The 6,196-nt window shown below is 37.2% G+C and overlaps 1 pseudogene; it reads right to left on the bottom strand.

The window, feature by feature from the left end:
- Positions 1-446: 446 nt before the first annotated feature.
- On the bottom strand, positions 447-2,770 carry LOC112619413 (annotated as a pseudogene).
- Between the last annotated feature and the right edge of the window lie 3,426 nt (positions 2,771-6,196).

Below are 6,196 nucleotides of genomic sequence, written 5' to 3'. Positions count from 1 at the left end.
CAGCATCACTCAGGAGGCCTGGCGCAGAATGGAGCTGATAGACAGAGGTCAATTCAATAGAAGGAAAAGTGGAAACAGGAAGTTAAGGAAGTTAAAAAGAGTAGATAACGCTAGAAGCTGTTGATGTGAAGAAGATGGAGAAGGGCTTGAAGATTGGAGTAGGCGTCGGATGGGGCAAAAGAACTTTCAGAACTGAAGGTAGGTAGGAGTTATCAGATATGCTTGGCAAGACAGGTTAAAAGCAACTGATGCAGTTTGTAATGGCTGAAATAGAAATTCAGCTACCTAATAATGGCATATAAATAACATGATAGGAAAAATACAACCTACATTCACTTTATAGTCTTCCTAAACACAAAAAGTTAAACTGGGCGCACTAAAATTCTTATCTTCTTCCTTTTTAATTAAATGTCTTTTGTTCCTGTTATCTTTGCTCTAGGTTTTACTTTTTTATTTTCTCTCCAAGTGTTCATGTTTATTGAGGGCATTAGGGGCTACAAAGAAGCCCTGGACATCTGTGGGCGAGGCCTGGCATTTGCCTAGACAGTGGCCCAGCGAGCGGCCAAGGATGGGGTCTCCACCACCCGGTTTACTTGAAAGTGTGGCTGTCGGCTCCACCCCGACCAAAGCCTTTCTGCTCAAACATGGCGGCGTAGCAAGGGTGGTTGCAGCAGGGCCTGCCTTCCTGCTCAGCGCGGCTCCCCGAGGTCAGCGTCTTCCCACCTTCTGGCACTTCAGGCAGGGCCGATGCCAGTCCTTGCCCAGAGAGGTCACCCTCTCGGCGAAGTACACCTCCTTGTCGTACTTGAGGCACTTAGGTATGGCGGCTCCGGTCCGGCGCAGGCGGCAGCGCCTGGGGCAGAACGGGCTGCAGGTGCGAGACTAGATTTTAAATTTCTACGAGGTAAAGATTTTACTTCGGGATTAACATTTATACAGCCTTACACTGCACAGGAAGCTTGGCTGATCAACATATTTAAGTGCTTTTCTTCTGGACGAGTACATGAACTTATCCATAAATCCAGTCATTTTTTTTTGTCAGGAAAACCTATTGTCATCATCTTTCTCATTAAAACCGTGTAATGCCGTTATTTCGCAGTTTTTCTTTTGAAGAAGGCATCACCGGCATTCTTAGAAACATAACTCTGTTGTGTAAAAGACTGAACTAATGTGGCAATCCTGTAGTCTAGCACCTGTCCAATTATGTTGCACTTATAACGAGATTCTTTCATACTTGAATGGAACATTATTAATCTTTAGGAAACGGTGCTGTATGATGGGAATATAAAGGAGCATAAGATAGGATGCCTTCTCTTGGCTGTGTTCAAAGACTGAGATATACATGTGTAAAGTCTTAGGGAATAATATCAGGCAGTATTTTAGTTAAATCCCAGAATAAACGATATAAAGAGTTTAAAGGCAGTTTGAAAGGAAAAGCCGTTACCAGATTTTTTTTTTTTTTTTTTTACTTTAGGATCAATTAAAGGCATTATTTTCAATTAGTGTTAATTCTGTCTTGAGTGCTATATTCTCTCAAACCTGAAATCAATATTATTAGCAGTTGTTATTAGCCAACACTAAACTGGAACAATGTAACTAGCACTTAAAATCATTATAAAATATTCTAGACAAGCAAAAAGGCATAAAGGATAGATATTATAATAAATACAAAATAATTTTTCTTTCACATTTGCCAGTCTTCAGCCTAGCAGATACTCAGTAAATGTTTGCTGAATGAATAAATGATTCTCATTTATTATTAAATGCCTTGTCTCCGTATTTATAATATCCTTGGAGCCAAGGACATTTGTCTTCCATGGTGCCTGTAAAATGATGGTTTTGTGGTTGGTGTTCAATAAATACTTGTAGGCTGGTTTATTCAAGGCCTAGGCTCCCTGTGTGTAGCTCTCTTTAAACTTGAACCCTAACTCATAGCTCTTTTTAACCTGATATTTAGCCTAATTGAAATTACTTTCTTATACATTGTTGATTAAATATACCTCTATACATTGTTGATTAAATATACCTCTACAACTCTAAGAAGAGCTAGAAATTTAAACTATAGCTTTTATTTTGTTTTTTACATCCTAATGTCTTTTATTTTTTTACTAGAAATAGGACATTGTGTAACTCCATGTTGTTGCTTTAAAAAAAAAAAAAGGACATTGCTTGAAGTCCTGATTTGTAATTAGAGTAAGAATAAGTCAAAATCTTATATTGCAAAATAGTTAAGCATAGATTTTTTTTTTTCTTTTTTAAACAATGAACTCAGCTTCAATTTTAAGAGTCCTCCAGGGACTACCAGGGATTCATCTCCATAAAATCCCATAAAATCTCTATAAAATTATTCCATCCCTGCTGTGTGCATTTATTTTCTGCTTCTTCCTCTAGTTCACTGTTTTAATGTGGGGTTCAAGGACTACTTGCATTGAAATTGTCTGTACTGCTTGTTGTATAGATTCCTGACCCTCCTCTCAGGTCCTTCTATATCCCAAACAGGCCAGTGAGGGTGGTAACTTGTCACCCACATTTTTCAGCTCTCCAGATGCTTCTTAAAGAAGCTAAATTTGAATACATTGTTACTGCTGTTTTCTTAGCTGTGGTTCTCTTGTTCCACTTCCAGCTCTGGATTAGTTTTATATTTCGGTTCCTATTCTTCATCTTCCATACCCTACCCCTGCTTCCAACTTCGGCAGTTCACTAACAACTCTCTTCTCTCAGTCATGGCCTCATGCTCTACCTGCTGACATGGAAATTTGGGAGTAGCCATTGTTACAAGATTGCTTGCCCTCCTCACTTTAGTCTCTGTAGCCATAGTCACCAGAGACACTAAAAACCATTCTATTTGGTGTGTGTAGTGCAATAGATCAGTGCTACCCACAAGAGACTATGAATGAGATAAGCTTGTGCTTGGATAAGCAGTACACTTTCTTTTCAAGAAAGTCTTGTTAGTTTTATAGTGGTGCAAGCTCCTTAGGCCTTTGTGGACCAATAACCCATGGTCCATGGAAGGAACCATTCCACTGAGCACATTTTGAGGCCTGTGCTACAGATTTTTGAGGGAAATGACTTCACTGAGATATAATTCATATACCATAAAATTCACCCATTTAAAAGTTACAAAAAGTATATTCAAAGAGTTGCACGACCCTCACCACTGTCAATTTTAGAACATTTTCATCACCTTGAAAAGAAACCCTGCGCCCTTAAGCTGTTGCTCCCAATCCCCCAGTCCCCCAATCCTGTCCTCCCCCAAGGCTTAATAAATCACTAATATACTGGTCTCTCTATATTTGCCTGTTTGGGATATTTCATATAAATGAAATCATATAATATGTGATCTTTTGTGGCTGGCTCTTTCATTTAGCATGTTTTCAAAATTCGTCCATATTGTAGCTTGTAATAGTATTTCACTCATTTGATGGCCAAATAATATCCCATTATGTAGATATACCATATTTTGTTTATTCATTCATCCGTTGATGGGCATTTGGATTGTTTCCACCTTTTGGACACTGTGAATAATGCTGCTATGAACATCCATGTACAAGCTTTTTTTGTGGGCATCTGTTTTCAATTCTCGGGTGTATAGCTAGAAGTGAAATTGCTGAGTCAAAGGGTGTTTCTGCATTTAAATTTCTGAGGAACTGTCAAACTTTTCCACCATTTTACATGCCTACCGTATGAGTGTTCTCCACTCCACATTCTGGCCAACATTTATTAGCATCTATGTCTTTGCTTATAGCCATTTTACAGGTGTGAAGTGGGAGCTCATTGTGATTTTCATTTGTTTCCCTGATGACTAATGATACAGAGCGTCTTTTCAAGCATTTATTGCCTATTTGTATATCTTCTTTGGAGAAATGTCAATTCAGATCCTTTGCCCATTTTTTAATTGAATTACTTGTTTTATTATTGGGGATTGTAAGAGTTTTTCACTGAAAACAAGTCTATTATATATGATTTGCAAATATTTCTCCCATTCCATGGGTTGTCTTTTCACTGTCTTAATAGTGTCCTTTGCAGCACAAAAGTTTAATTTTCATAAAGTCCAATTTATTTATTTTTACAGAGGCTTATGGATTTGGTGTTTAAGAATTTATTGCCAAATCCAAGTTCATAAAGACTTATCCCTATATTTTTATCTGAGAGTTTTATAGTTTTGACTCTTTCATTAAGGCCTTTGATCCATTTGGGATTAAATTTTGCATATGATGTGAAGTAAGGGTCCAACTTTAGTCTTTGGTGTGTGGCTATCCAGTTGTTTCGGCATCGTTTGTTGAAAAGACTGTTCTTTCCCTGTTGAATGATCTTGGCACCCTTGTTGAAAATCATTTGACTGTAGATATATGGGTTTATTTCTGGACTCTCAACTCTACTCCATTGACCTATATGCCTGTTCTTATGCCAGTTCCATACTGTCTTCATTACTGTGGCTTTCTAGTAAGTTTCCAAATTGGGAAGTATTGATCTTTCAATTTTATTCTTCTATTAGAAGATTATGTTGGTTATTCTGGGTCTCTTGAGTTTCACGAATCTCAGAATTGGCTTGTCCTGTTCTACAGAGTCAGCTGGAATTCTGCTAGGGATTGTTTTGAATTTGTAGATCAGTTTGGGGAGTACTGTCATCTTAACAACATTGCCTTTCAATTCATGAGCATTGGACATCTTTCCATTATTTAGATCTTTAATTTATCTCAACAGTGCTTTGTGGTGTGAGTACAAGTTTTGCACTTCGTTTGTTCAACTTACTCTAAGTATTTTATTCTTTTTGATGCTATTGTAAAAATGGGTTTGTTTTTTAAATTTCATTTTTGGATCATTCATTTATAAGTTTTACTCCTTAGGGACATTTAGAGAAAAATAAATCTGTTGCAGGGAAAACTTGGCTGATGGCCTGGCAGCCATTATTTCTCAAAATGCATTCTTTGAGATTCTATGTAGAGAAGAAAGTGTTCTGTGGTCAAATAATTTTGGGGAATGCTGGATAACATGTTTATGATCCTCATAAACATATAGAAAGGCCTGAGAAGTCAGCACCTTAAACCTTTAAATCCTGTGAAAGCAAAGCCCTTCATCTATTTTGAATTACTTAATCGTGAATGCAAATGAATTTCAGATTCTTCTTAATATGTGATGAAATATAGAATTTATGTGACTGAGATCTTGAAAGGCAAAGTTAAGATACTTCATAATTTTGCCTAGAGTAGATATTAATGGTTGACCATGATGTTTATTGTAAAATGTACCCTAAATGCCAGTGAAAATAGTTTTTTTTGTGAAAGTACCATTTAAAATCAACCAGCAGCCTGGCACAGTGGCACATGCCTGTAGTGCCAGCTACTCAGGAGGCTGAGGTGAGTTCAAGGTTACCATGTGCTATGATCATGCCTGTAAATAGTCACTGCACTTCAGCCTGCGCAATATAGTGAGACCCCATTTCTAAAAATTAAAAAAAAAAAAACCCTGTAAACTACTGTCTTTTTAAAATTTTTTTCTTTGAATCAAGTGTCTTAAATGAAAGTTTCCTGTTTATAACAATATAATGATAAGAGTAGGATGTTTAGGAGTGAAGAAATGGGGCTTGAAGGAGCTATTAGATGAACATACAGTACTTTTAAGGTTAGGTGAGGTATGAAAAAGGAGCATGGCCTGAGGAGTTGAACATACCTATATTTGAATTGTAGCTCTGTGTGTATGACTTGAGTGATAGTGCACATATCTCACGGTTTTTCTGAATCTCAGTTTCATCACTTTAAAATAGTTTTAACAGCTACATCACTTTATAAAATATACAACTTCGTTCTCTAAAGGAGGGATATAGTATTTATAATTCCATTTTTGCATAGGCTTTGCCTGTGTCTCTTGGTCCAGCCCTGGAGACTTGTGTCTGATTTAAAGAAATACTGGAGATTCAGTTCTGGGGGCAGCTTAGAGGCTTGCATAAATGGAGTAGATTCAAGCGTTCCACCCATCTGAACTACGCCTAAAGCTGGGTCAAAGCAAAATTTGGAATCACATGAGGTTTACCTGCACTGTTCCCTCAACTCTTATTTCTGTCTTCTTTCCCTGTAATCCAGTTCTTCCTTTCTGAAACAATCTGTTGTGACAAAACCAGCTTTCTGGAAATGTAATATCAAATAAAATCAATATCAAATCAAATACAATTGAATGAACAAGTTACCTGTAGCAGTGA

This window comes from Theropithecus gelada, chromosome 2 (assembly GCF_003255815.1).
Source record: "Theropithecus gelada isolate Dixy chromosome 2, Tgel_1.0, whole genome shotgun sequence".
Lineage (NCBI taxonomy): Eukaryota > Metazoa > Chordata > Mammalia > Primates > Cercopithecidae > Theropithecus > Theropithecus gelada.
This window is presented reverse-complemented; position numbering and strand designations above follow the sequence as displayed.